Source organism: Ovis canadensis, chromosome 1, assembly GCF_042477335.2.
Source record: "Ovis canadensis isolate MfBH-ARS-UI-01 breed Bighorn chromosome 1, ARS-UI_OviCan_v2, whole genome shotgun sequence".
Taxonomy (NCBI): domain Eukaryota; kingdom Metazoa; phylum Chordata; class Mammalia; order Artiodactyla; family Bovidae; genus Ovis; species Ovis canadensis.
In genome coordinates, this window is record NC_091245.1 from 169,513,894 (window position 1) to 169,528,049 (window position 14,156).

The 14,156-nt window shown below is 39.5% G+C and overlaps 1 long non-coding RNA gene across 4 annotated transcripts in view; it reads left to right on the forward strand.

Moving 5' to 3' along the window:
* Positions 1 to 14,156, forward strand: part of LOC138419496 (uncharacterized) — a 374,854-nt gene that overhangs the window by 19,968 nt on the left and 340,730 nt on the right. For 3 of the 4 annotated variants that reach the window (XR_011248993.1, XR_011248994.1, XR_011248990.1), the window contains exon 2: positions 7,481 to 7,562. This is a non-coding gene — a long non-coding RNA (uncharacterized lncRNA). Of the gene's footprint in view, positions 1 to 7,477; positions 7,563 to 14,156 lie in introns of those variants that run through there. The other variant, XR_011248995.1, reaches the window with a different exon arrangement.

Sequence of the window (14,156 nt, forward strand, 5' to 3'; positions counted from 1 at the left end):
GACATGAGTTTGGGTAAACTCTGGGAGTTGGTGATGGACAGGGAAGTCTGGTGTGCTGCAGTCCATGGGGTCGCAAAGAGTCAGACACAACTGAGTGACTGAACTGAACTGAACTGAAGCAGAGTGATATGGTAAGTGGAACAGTATACATGCACATGTTTTCATCAGTCTATGTCTTTTGATTGATGCATTTAATCCATTTACACTTAAGGTAGTTATCAACATGTATAATCCTATTAACATTTTCTGAATTGTCTTTATTGGGTTTATTTTTCTGTAGGTCTTGTCCTTCTCTTGTGTTTCCTGTCTGGAGAAGTTCCTTTAGCATTTGTTGTAAAGCTGGTTTGGTGGTGCTGAATTCTCTTAACTTTTGCTTGTCTGGAAAGCTTTTAATTTCTCTATTAAGTCTGGAGAGTCTTGATGGGTAGAGTGTTCTTGGTTGTAGGTTCTTCTCTTTCATCGCTTTAAATATATCATGCCATTCCATTCTGACTTGTAGAGTTTCTTTTGAGAAATCAGCTGATAGCCTGATGGAAGTTCCTTTGTATGTTATTTACTGTTTTTCCTTTGTTGCTTTTAATATTTTATCTCTGTCCTTAATTTTTGTTAATTTGATTACTATGTGTCTTGATGTGCTCCTCTTTGGGTTCATTCTTCCTGGGACTCTCTGTACTTCATGGACTTGGTTGACTATTTCCTTTCCCATGTTTGGGAAGTTTTCAGCTATTATCTCTTCAAATATTTCCTCAGGTCCTTTCTCTCTCTCCTCTCCTTCTGGGACTCCTATAATGCAAATGTTGGTGCATTTAATGTTGCCCCAGAGGTCTCTTAGGCTGTCTTCATTTCTTTCCATTCCATATTCTGTTCTGCGGCAGTGATTTATACCACTCTGTCCTCCAGGTCATTAATCCTTTCTTCTGCCTCAGTTATTCTGCTATTGATTCCTTCTAGTGTATTGTTCATCTGTTTGCTCTTTAGTTCTTCTAGGTCTTTGGTAAACATTTCTTGCATCTTTTCAATCTTTGCCTCCATTCTTTTCCTGAGATCTTGGATCATCTTCACAATCATTATTTTGAATTCTTTTTTTGGAAGGTTGCCCATCATCACTTCATTTGGTGTTTTTCTGGGATTTTATCTTGTCCCTTCATCTGGGACATAACTTTCTGCTTTTTCATCATGATTAACTTTCTGTAATATCGTTTTTGTTTTGGCAATGTGAGACTGTGCTTCTTCTTGCTTCTTCTGTCTGCCCTCTGATGGATAAGGCTAAGGTGCTTGTGTAAGCTTCTTAATGGGAGGGACTGTAGTGTACTGTTAGTTGCTCAGTCATGTCCCAACTCTTTGGGATCCCATGGATCATAGCCCACCAGGCTCCTCTGTCCTTGGGATTGTCCAGGCAAGAATATTGGAGTGGATTTCCATTCCCTTCTCCAGAGGATCTTTCCAACCCAGGGATCAACCTGGGTCTCTTGTGTTGCAGGCAGATTCTTTACTGTCCAAGCTTCTTGATGTGAAGGACTGGTGATGGGTAAAACTGTATTGCTCTGGTGGGCAGGGCCTTGCTCAGTTCAGTTCAGTTCAGTCACTCAATCATGTCCAACTCTTTGCGACCCCATGAATCGCAGCACACCAGGCCTTCCTGTCCATCACCAACTCCCGGAGTTCACTCAGACTCACATCCATCGAGTCAGTGATGCCATCCAGGCATCTCATCTTCTGTCGTCCCCTTCTCCTCCTGCCCCCAATCCCTCCCAGCATCAGAGTCTTTTCCAGTGAGTCAACTCTTCGCATGAGGTGGCCAAAGTACTGGAGCTTCAGCTTTAGCATCATTCCTTCCAAAGAAATCCCAGGGCTGATCTCCTTCAGAATGGACTGGTTGGATCTCCTTGCAGTCCAAGGGACTCTCAAGAGTCTTCTCCAACACCACAGTTCAAAAGCATCAATTCTTCCACACTCAGCCTTCTTCTAGTAAAGTTTAAATCCAATTATAAAAAAAAAAATCCAATTATCTTCTGATGGGTGGGGTTGCACTCCCTTCTTGCAAGTTGCTTGGCCTAAGGCCACCCAGCCCCGGGGTCTATGGGCCCTATGGGCTCTATGGGCTTTATGGTAGGGTTAATGGTAAACTTTCAGATGTTCAAGCTGGTTTTAGAAAAGGCAGAGGAACTGGAGATCAAATTGCTAACATCTGATAGATCATTAAAAAAGCAAGAGAGTTCCATGAAAACATCTATTTCTGCTTTATTGATTACGCCAACTCCTTTGACTGTGTGGATACAATAAACTGTGGAAAATTCTGAAAGAGATGGGAATACCAGACCACCTGACCTGCCTTTTGAGAAACCTGTATGCAGGTCAGGAAGCAACAGTTAGAATTGGACATGGAATAACAGACTGGTTCCAAATAGGAAAAGGAGTACGTTAAGGTTGTATATTGTCACCCCGCTTATTTAACTTATATGCAGAGTACATCATGAGAAACACTGGGCTGGATGAAGCACAAGGTGGAATCAAGATTGTGGGAAAAATATCAATAACTTCAGATATGCAGATGACACCACTCTTATGGCAGAAAGTGAAGAAGAACTAAAGAGCCTCTTGATGAAAGTGAAAGAGGAGAGTGAAAATGTTGGCTTAAAACTCAACATTCAGAAAACTAAGATCATGGAATTTGGTCCCATCACTTCATGGCAAATAGATGGGGAAACAGTGGAAATAGTGGGTGACTTTATTTTTTTGGGCTCCAAAATCATTGCAAATGGTGATTGCAGCCATGAAATTAAAAGACACTTACTCCTTGGAAGGAAAGTTATGACCAACCTAGACAGCCTATTAAAAAGCAGAGACATTACTTTGCCAACAAAGGTCCATCTAGTCAAGGCTATGGCTTTTCCAGTTGTCATGTATGGATGTGAGAGTTGGACTGTGAAGAAAGCTGAGTGCCAAAGAATTGATGCTTTTGAACTGTGGTGTTGGAGAAGACTCTTGAGAGTCCCTTGGACTGCAAGGACATCCAACCAGTCCATCCTAAAGGAGATCAGTAGTGGGTGTTCATTGGAAGGACTGATGTTGAAGCTGGAACTCCAATACTTTGGCCACCTGATGTGAAGAGCTGATTCATTTGAAAAGACCCTGATACTGGGAAAGATTGAGGTCAGGAGGAGAAGGGGACGACAGAGGATGAGATGGTTGGATGGCATCACCAACTCAATGGACATGAATTTGGGTAGACTCTGGGAGTTGGTGATGGACAGGGAGGCTTGGCGTGCTGTGGTTCATGGGGTCGCAAAGAGACACGGCAGAGCAGCTGAACTGAACTGAACTGAATGGTGAACTCCAAGACAGTTGACGCTAAGGGGAGCCTTCTGGTGCCCTGTCCCTGGGGTGAGCCCCTGCTGACCCACGCCTTCACAGGAGGCCCTCCAACACTAGCAGGTAGTTTTGGTTCAGCCACTTGTGAGGTCACTGCTTCTCTCCTCTGGATCTTGGTGTGCACGACATGTTGGTTGTGCCCTCCAAGAGTGGCATCTCTGTTTGCCCCACTCCTCTGGAAGGCCTATAATCAGATCCCACTGGCCCCCAAGGCCAGGTTCCTGGGATTTCCAGTCCCCTTGTCGAATCCCCAGGCTGGGGAGCCTAATATGGTGTTCAGAATCTTCACAATAGTCTGAGAACTTCTGGTACTATTGTTCTCCAGTCAGTGGGTCACCCACCCAGAAGGCATGGGATTTGATTTTTTTTTTTTTCATGATTGTGCCCCTCCTACCATCTCACTGTGGCTTTTTCTTTGTTTTTGGACATGGGATATCTTTTTTTGGTGGCTTCTAGTGTTCTCCTGGGGCTTCCCCAGTTGCTCAGAGATAAAGCGTCTGCCTGCAGTGAGGGAGACCCTGGTTTGAACCCTCGGTCTGGAAGATCCCCTGGAGAAGGAAATGGCAACCAACTCCAGTATTCTTGCCTGGAGAATCCCATAGTGGGAGGAGCCTGGTAGGCTACCGTCCACGGGATTGCAAAGAGTTGGACATGACTGAGCGACTTCACTTCACTTCGCTTCAGTGTCCTCCTATCGACAATTATTCGATAGCTAGTTGCAATTTTGGTGCTCTCACACGAGGAGATGAGTGCACATCCTTCTACTCTGCCATCTTGAGCCAGAAAGTCTGATGTTTCTGTATCAGAGTCAATTTCTCCTTTAACTAATCCTTCATTCCTCTCCCCATTACAGATGTACCTGAGATGGATGAAATCTTGATGCAGTCTCCACCAGTCTTTTTCCTAGTGAACACAACCTAAAATAGGTTGGGAAGAGTTTCAATTCCAAAATGATTTCTTCTTGTTAGTAATTCAACATTCTTCTGGTGTATCTTCCTCCTTCTAACAATTGTGTATCCTGGGAAATCAAGCATTTTGATAACTAGCATAAGTACAATATAAATCAGAACGCGAGTCCATTAAAAATAAAATTTAACAGAAGTCTGGATTCTTGCCAATTCTTCCTCTACATTAAGATACTTAAAGATCTTTCCACGTAATGGCGCATGACCAGAGAATTGAAGCCACTGCTTCACTTTCTGGTGCCCACTATACAAAAAGCATTTTGAAAAATTAAAAAATAAGACAGGATTCCTGCCCTCAGGAAAAAACCAAAAATGAACAAACAAAAAACTATAAAATAGAGGAAGAGAATGGTAACATTAGTGTTTCTAAGAAAGTGTTATGACTTCTGATTAGTAAGGAATTAATCAGTTTTATCTGGGGTAATCAGAGCAGCCATCTGAAAAATGTGATATGAAGAGGGCATTGCAGAAGGGCTCAATGTGATCAAGGATAAGATCTTAGTCAACTCAGTGTTTTAAATCAGTTAACTGCCTTTTTAGGAACTCTTGACTCTCTGGTACTTTGTTAATTCTTGATGGCCCAATATGAGTCAGTGAAGGGTTAATTGATTTTTCCAGTGAACTCAGGTCAGCTAACCTTTATGTGACTTCAAGCTCCCATTTCATTCTTTTCATAATCCAGCCATAAGATCAAGTGACTTTCTCAATAACTTTTTTTTTTCAAGCTTTGCCAAAAGCGTTTTCACTTGTAGCTCTGTATGGGATAAATCATGAGAAAATTTAACAAGGGCTTGTGTATCCACTTATGTTGATGAATCATTTGCTTCTAGTCCTGGATTCTTCTACCTCTTCCTGCCTCATTAACTCTAATTGCTTCTATTTTGTTAACAAGTCTGCATTTTTGTTGGAAGCAAAAGATCCTGTGAAGGTGGAATTTGTCATGAGTAAAAATTATGTCAACTGAAGTGAAATATAGTTTAACCTCTTTTGCTTTAAATTCAGACTTGAAATTATCATTTTGACATAAGGATTCAATAATCTGAGTTGGAACCAGTTCTGAGTTAATGCTGTACTGAGGTATGCTCCATTCCTGAACAGAGCAGGGGATTTAATGGCAATCTGTTAGCTAAATTATAATCTTTGAAAATCTCCCCAAAATGCTTTTTTCTAGGTTCCTTACATACTTCTCAGGATATATTTGTACCCAAAGCAGCCTAATGAGCCTGAAAAAACTGTGGGTTTGCCATTTCCATCGATTTGTGGCCATTAAATAGGAACCCCTGAATCTACTAGTGGACGTGAGTCAGCTGCTGGGATTTGCTCATGAAGAGCCTCTCCACCTGCTCCTCTGTCTTGGTCTAGGGGGCAGCTCTGAAGATAGTCCTGAGAAGTCCAGTGTTACAGAGCTATCTTCTAGGGCCTCAACTTGAATCTTGTGGTTGTGGTTGCCTGTGGTCTAGGCTTGTACTATAAATTCACCTAGAGGGAAACTGACTCAAAATCACATCACATGTTGGCTCTGTGATAATTACGGAGATGATACAATATGTAAAAATACATACAGAAACTGAACAAGCTGGACCCCAATTGAAGTTCTGATTATGATGGGAAGTGATTAAGTGAATTATGGTAAATTAAACCTTTATCAGTGTTTGGGACATAGTAGGTGCCAAGTACATGTTTTTCTCTTTTGTTTTCCCTTCCTTTGCCTGTGCATGTAAAAATAATGATCTTGCAAACTGACAAACATACCCGTCAATCAATTACTAAGCAAATCATTTTTAGGTACCTTACTGTGTGTCTGGTGTTACAGGATTCGTGTAGGATACCAGAGATGTTATATAATGGCCAAATCCTTAAAAATATGTTATTATGAATTATTTTTAATGTTTTAAAATGTGTATCACATAAAAATGACTATGTTAAAATTACTTTAACAAAAATTTTAACCAAAATAAGTATAATTCTGTGGCATTTAATATATTCATAATGTTGTGCAATAATCACCCCATCTCCTGAACTTTCTTATTTTCTCAAGCTGAAACTTTGTATCCATTATACAATTATACCCCATTTCTTCCTCCCCTAGCCTCTGGTAATCACCATTCATTTTACTTTCTGTTTTTATAAGTTTGACTCTTCTGGTGTCTCAAATAAGTACAGTCATGCAGTATTTGTCTTTTTGTGACTGGCTTATTTCACTTAGCATAATGTTCTTAAGGTTCATCCATGTTGTAGCATGTATCAGAATTTCCTTCATTTTTAGGGTTGAATCATTGTATTTGTGTAGCCCATTTTGTTTATTCATTCATCTGTTGTTGGACATTTGGCTACAGTGAACAATGCTGCTATGAACAGAGAGGTACAAATGTATGTTTGAATGCCTACTTTCAGTTCTTTTGGGTATATATCTGGAATGGAATTGTCGATCAAATGGTAACTCTATTTTTAATTTTTTGAGGAAATGCCAAATTGTTTTATGCAGTGGCTGTACCATTTGACGTTCCTACCAGCAATGCACAAGGGTTCCAGTTTCTCCATATTCTCATTATACTGTTATTTTCCACTTTTAAGAAATAATAGCCATCCTAATGAGTGAAAGATTATCTTTATGTGGTGTTGCTTTGCATTTTTTCTAATGACTAGAGGTATTGACATTTTTTCATGTGCTTATTGACTATTTGTATATCAGAGAAATTCCTTTTCACGTCCCTTTTCCAATTTTGAATTGGGTTGCTTATATTTTCATGTTGAGTTGTAAAATTTCTTTAAATATTCTGGATATCAATCTCTTACCAGATACCTGACTTGCAAATATTTTCTCCCATTCTGTGAGTTGTCTTTTCACACTTTTGATAGTGTTCTTTGATGCACAAAAGTTTGATGCAGTCCAATTTATCTGTATTTTGTTTTCTGTGTTTTTCTGTGTTATTGAAAGAAATCATTGTAATTCCTATATAAAGATTTTCCATTATTAAGAAACATGCTTTTTTTTTTTTGTAAAGAAAAGTCTTAATGGAACTAGACCAGTGGATAATCATTCTAATTGAAGAGAGTAGAAACTAAGTATATAGTTGTTCAGAAAAGGAGAGAACAATCCAAGTTCCTGAAAGCATCTTAATTTTCCATTAATTTACTTCCAGCAAGAAGAGACAAACGGGGAAAACAGAAGATGCAGTGTTTGCCAATCAAAAGAGAGCTCTAGGATGAAAACAAACACTTGGAGTAAGTGATTGTTGGATAATCATTTCAAAGAAATAACTTGGATTGGTATAGTACTTTGTTTATGTTTATTGATTACATATGCTTTTATCTCCCTAATCCAAATAAACCTTCAGGAACAGGAGAAAGCTTGTTTTGAGGTAGTAGACTGATGGTACATGGGAGTATTTTTGTAAGCAAGTAAATCTAATTTTGCAGTCCAATCTGGGGGATCCTTCACTCGTCACTGAAAATTTCCATTTGTATTGTTTTGTTTCATTGATGAAAAGAAAATATTTGCATCCATGTGTCCTAAATTTTCCAGGGCACTTGCAATTTTAAATTATTTTGTACTAAGACAAGAGACCTTGGTTTTTGATTTAGAAAGGAAGGATTTCCAACACATCTAGGTAATATTTTTTAATGTCATGCCAATCATCCTATCAAATATCTTTCATATCACAGTATGAATTTGCAATAAAATACTGAGTAGTTCCTTAAGATTGTATGGGTCTGTTAAAAATTCCAAACTGAATTTTATTGCACCCTAATAGTTCAAGGCTAACTATCAATTTCTGTTTGTTATATAATTTTTTGTTGGACTGGTATTCAAACACACAATTCCTTTATCCTATTCCTTTATTTCTTGGGGGCTGAATTTTCTTCTTAGAACTAATTGATTCCCAGCTTTGGGAGGGGCCAGATCATGCAGGGTCCTGTGCGTCTAGACCAGATGTATGCATTTTATCTGGCATGGACTGGGCACAGGATTATATAGGTTTGTAGGAAGGCTTGCTCCGGCAGCATTATGGAAAAGGGACTCAAAGCAGGTAGGATGGGGCCGATGGTTTAATTTTTCCCTTTTCCTTTCATATCCCAACCTCACTGAGGAAGGGATCCTTATATTGGGTATCATAATCCCATGCTGAAAGAGGGAGAAATGGGTTTTCAAAACAGAAATACAACCAACACCCAAACACAAACATGTTTCTATGGGTTTCTACTGTCAAAATCCTGAGATGTCTTTTATAATGTTTACCAGGCAGCCAGCCTGTCAACCAGGCTCACTAGCATTGAGGCTTCACTTTCCTTTTTTTGTAAGCTGACAGGTTTCTTCACTTGCAGTTTGCTCATCTTCTCTATAGAGCAACTGCTCAGATGCTGAACCTTGGCGATTGGGACATGCAATTTATATTCTGAGATGAAGGCTCTATATTTGTAATTTCTCCTTGAAAAATTTCAAATATATACAAAAAAGAGAGATGATGTTATGATTTCTCCCATACATTCCCATCATCCGTGTTCAGTAATTAGGAATATTTTGCCATATTTGCTCTATTACTAAACACAGTTTTTGCCAAATTATCTTAAAGCTAATTCCAGACCTCATGTCATTTCACTCCTACATACTTCTGTGGGCACCTTGTAAAAATATAAACATTTTCTTATGTAACTACAATTTCATCATCATGTTGAATGATATTAAGAATTCTTGGTATTTTCTAATATACAGCCTACATTCAAATGTCCCTGATTGTCTAAAAATATCTTTCTATAGTTGGTTTGCTGAACTAAGATCCAAATAAGATCAAATACATTTTATAAACATTCCATTGTACTCCAGATATTAGGCTTTCCCCGCGGCCCCCCCCCGCCCCAGAACTTCCTTAATCCCAGCCTTTTCAGTTCGCATTTGGGTAAAGTACAATTTTGGAAGCCATTCAAATTCACTTCATTAAAATAGTTACTATGTGTTATAGGCTGAATAATGACCCCTGGTAATAAGTTCAGTTCAGTTCAATCGCTCAGTTGTGTCTGATTCTTTGTGACCCCATGAACTGCAGCATGCCAGGACTCCATGTCCATCACCAACTCCTGGAGTTTACCCAAACTCATGTCCATTGAGTTGGTGATGCCATCCAACCATCTCATCCTCTGTCGTCCCCTTTTGCTCCTGCCCTCAATCTTTCCCAGTATCAGGGTCTTCTCCAATGAATCAGGTCTTCGAATCAGGTGGCCAAAGTATTGGAGTTTCAGCTTCAACATCAGTCCTTCCAATGAACACCCAGGACTGATCTCCTTTAGGATGGACTGGTTGGATCTCCTTGCAGTCCAAGGGACTCTCAAGAGTCTTCTCCAACACCATAGTTCAAAAGCATCAATTCTTCGGTGCTTAGCTTTCTTTATAGTCCAACTCTCACATCCATACATGACTACTGGAAAAACCATAGTCTTGACTAGATGGACCTTTGTTGGTAAAGTAATGTCTCGGCTTTTTAATATGCTGTCTGGTAATAAAACGGGTCCTAATCTCAGGAAGCTGTGAATGTTACCTTCGACTGCAAAAGAATCTTTGCAGATGTGATTAAATTAAGGCTCTCTCCATGAGGAGAGCATCCTGGATTAACAGGTGGGCAATAAATATAATCACGTGTCCTTTTAAGAAGGAGACAGAGGGAGATTTGACACAGATTGGAAGACCACACGATGGAAGGAGAAGGAAAGAGAACTGTAGAGAGAAGATACCATACTACTGACTCTGAAAATGGAGGAAGAGGTCACAGGACAAGGAATTCAGGAGGCTATCAGAGACAAGAAAAGGAAAAGAATTCTTCCCTAGAAACTTTAGGGCTGAGGCATGACCCTCCTGGCACCTTGATTCTGTCCTAGTGAAACTGATTTCAAGTTTCTGGCCTCCAGAATTTTAAGAGAATACATTTGTGTTGTTTTAAGGAACTAAGTGACAGTAATTTGTTACAGAAGCCACAGGGATCTAATATACTATAGTTCAAAGGTATTTACTAAGAACGAATTCCATTCTCTGTAGAAGATGAAATAATTCAGAGACCAGAGCTTCCGGAGAGACAACATTTAGTAGAGGGAAGGGTAATGACCTGGGAACTGAATTCTTGATTCCATCCTGCCAGGTTTTTGGCCAAGTCACTTTTCTGAAATTCTGTTCCCACATATATAATGATCGAGGGAACGAATGGCATAAATAATACTCGAGGGACCTTTATTCTCCCTACCCTGTTTCACCAGATGAAATCAAGGGCAGAGGAAAACAACAGAGTTCTTATAAAAGGCCTTGAGGCTGTAGGAGATGTGGGGAAGGGGGGAAGGAAGGAAACATTGCTTGGCAACAAGAGTTACTTTACATCAATGTTTGCCAATGTTTGCGCAGACTTGGGGTATGTTTATGTGCTGTGGATGGTATTGCCTTGGGTCTTACAGAGAGCAGGGCACTGGCCAGTCCACATTTTCTTCCCTGAGTCACAGTATAGCCACAGCAGCCTGATCTCCAAATCAGGGGTATAAGGGCCTCCAAACCTGGAGGCTGAAGACAATGTCTTTTGAGATTTCTCACTCCAGAGAAGTCTCTGAATGCAGAACTTGGGGGCCTCTGAGCTTTTTTTTTTTTTTATGTAACAGCTTTCCTAATAAACCTGGAAGAGGTTTCCTCATAAACAAACATTTAGTAAGTGTGTCAATGGTCCCTCTACTGGGTTAAAAGGTTTTTATGTAAAATCATTCAGTCTTCACAAATGTCTCTATGAAGTAGTTATCTGCAGCACCTCTGTTGTGCTGGCAAAGAAACTGAGGCTCAGAGAGGATATGACTTTCCCCATGGTGAAAATAGCTGGTAAGTGGCCAAGTCCGAAATTGGTCGCAGGCCATCTGGAACCAATGGCCATGTATGGGAGATGCTTTTCTCTTTGAAAGGTAACTTGAGGTGATGCGGATGGGCACATAAGGCGTCTAGCTGTGTGTCAGACTCCCAGTCTTCCTTTTCTCTATAAACTGTTGCTTTTCAGTGTTGTCTTCTTAGATGAAAGAACAATGAGAAAACTTTGTGCCTGGGCTTAGAAACTGCCATAAAAGTAGTATAGTCACTTCTCACCTACCACCTGGAATCGCTTTATTAGTGCCTTCTTAAGAATTTGGAAAAATCTGAACTTGTGTTGCACTGGTAATCTCTAAGATATACTTTACTATTTGCCTAAATACTTGATTCTATTTTCTTGGATATTGTTCTTAAGTCTTCCTTAGATTATATGTTCTTTCAGTCCAGGAATGATTTTATTGCTTTTTTTTCCTATACCCTCCCATTTCTCCAGAGTGTTGCTGAGCATATGAAATAAATTTTAAAGATTACTTACTTTCAGTGGATCATAGAAAGGTGGATGGAAGAATATATTTTTTCCCCCGTCTTAAAGTGGACATAATGATATCCGCCTGAATAAAAAGGAATTTTATTTTGACCACATTGTTTTCCTAATACAAAGACTTTGGTTTCTCCTGAAACCAGTCTCTGAACATACCTTTTGGGATCCATGAGAATCTTTTCCTTTAAAAGGAGTCAATACATTTCCTGACGTTGAAACCAATTTAGCTTTTCCTATGTTCAGGATTAACTTAGCTCACTCTTTAATTGATCAGGGCTTCCCTGGTGGCTCAGATGGTGAAGACTGCCTGCAATGCAGGAGACCTGGGTTCTATCCCTGGGTTGGGAAGATCCCCTGGAGGAGGGCATGGCAACCCACTCCAGTATTCTTGCCTGGAGAATTCCCATGGACAGAGGAGTCTGGTGGGCTAGAGTCCACGGGGTTGCAAAGAGTTGGACATGACTGAGTGACTAAGCACAGGATAATTGATCAAGGTGGATCTGTGTACACACACATCCTACCTGTACATAACATTTTCTGAACCAATTGAAAGTAAGTGGCAGACTTAATATCTATTTTACCACTAATTATTTTAATGTATATTTCCTAAAAAGAACTTTATCTTATGTAAATACTGTATAATTATTAAAATCAATGGGTTTTTATGTAGAATCATTTATTTAATTATTGATACAAAACTATTTTATAAACAACAGACCTTATTCAGATTTTTCCAAATGTTTTACTAATGCCATTTATAGTAAAAGAAGCAAAAGAGTTTTTTTCCTGGTCCAGGATCCGATTCAGAGTAACAGGTTGCTTTTAATTGTTGTGTCTTTTTTGCCTCCTTTAATCTGGAATTGCTTGTTAGTTTTGCTTTGTCTTTTATGACCTTGACCCTTTATTTTTAAAGGCACAGACCATTTGTTTTGTAAAATTGCCCTCAATTTGGATTTGTTAAATTTCATCTCTATGCTTCAATTAAAGTTATGTATTTCTGGCTGGAATACCATCAAAGTATTATTCTGTCCTGCTAAGATTGTGGGTTTGTCTGTTTCCTTTTTAGTTTTATAAATTTTTTTTGCCTTATATTCCAATGCTGTGTTATTAGGGGTATATGAATTGGTTATATCTTTCTTTGTGGGTTAAAACTTTTACAAAGTGTCCCTCTTTACCTCTAGCAGTGCTCTTTGCTTTGAAGTTTATTTTAAATATGTATCAGATCCTGTCAGTACCCTCATTTTTCCTTGACTCTAGCCATTTTTGTGCACAGTGGTGCTTACTGCGATCACCTGTGGCTCTCCTTCTGAGGGTTTTCTCTGGTTAACTAGGCTTGTGTGCAGGGCAAATAGGCCATTAGTTCTGGGAAGTTGATACCCCAGTAGCAGTCCTTATCTTAGGATAGATGGGAACTGGAGGATATACCTTATATATAGTCCATGGGGTCCCAAAGAGTCGGATGCGACTTTCACTTTCACTTTACTACTATTGATTAGAAATCACCATATCTATCCTCAACTTATGAATATCAACTTTGCTAATTGAAGCTGTGACTCATTGTTCACAGCTGACATTCACAGTTGTGTGGTTTTATTGACATCAGGAGCTTATGTCAATTCTTTCCTAGCTTTCATTACTCTTTTCTTTTTGCTTGGGTAGAGCTGACCAATAATCTTACAGAGAGCCTAAAAGCAGGAGGGAGTAATGGTGAGAATGGTGAGGTTAGAGATCAGGGTGGTATCATCACGGAACCGAAGAAACTATTTTTGATTTTTGGGGTTTTAATGACATCACCTTTTCCTTTGCTCCAGTTACATTTCCTTTAGAATTTTTCAGCCTCTGATTCTTTGCCACTAATCTTCCCATAACCGTCCTTCCAATTCTATCCTTCCTGCTGTCTCCTCCTGTTCCTTTCTCTAACTCTGTATTAGTTTACTAAATCTACTGTTACAAAGTACCATAAACTTGGTGACTTAAAAACAAATTTATTGTCGCACTGATTTGGAAGCCAGAAGTCTGAAATCAAGGTGTTGGTAGGGCCATGCTTCTTCATACGGCTGTAGGGAAGAATCCTTCCTTGTCTCATTCTAGCTTCTTGTGGTTGCCACCAATCCTTGGCATTTCTTGGCTTGCAGAAATATCACTCCAATCTTTGCCTTCATGTTTATATGTTTTGCTCTGTAGTTTCACTTGGCAGTCTCCACTTTGTGAATGCTCAAAATCTCCCTCTTCTTTTCCAGATACCAGTTATTGGTTTAGGGGCCACCCTAATCCAGTATGACCTCATCTTAACTTCCTTACTTTTGTAAAGACCATATTACCAAATAAAAGTCCCATTCTGAGGTTCCAGAGAGATGTAAATTTTGGAGGAACACCATTCAACCCAGAAAAAACTTACCCTATTATGCAGTAAAAGTAGCACTGGCCTAACAATTGAAATAGTCCTAGGTAC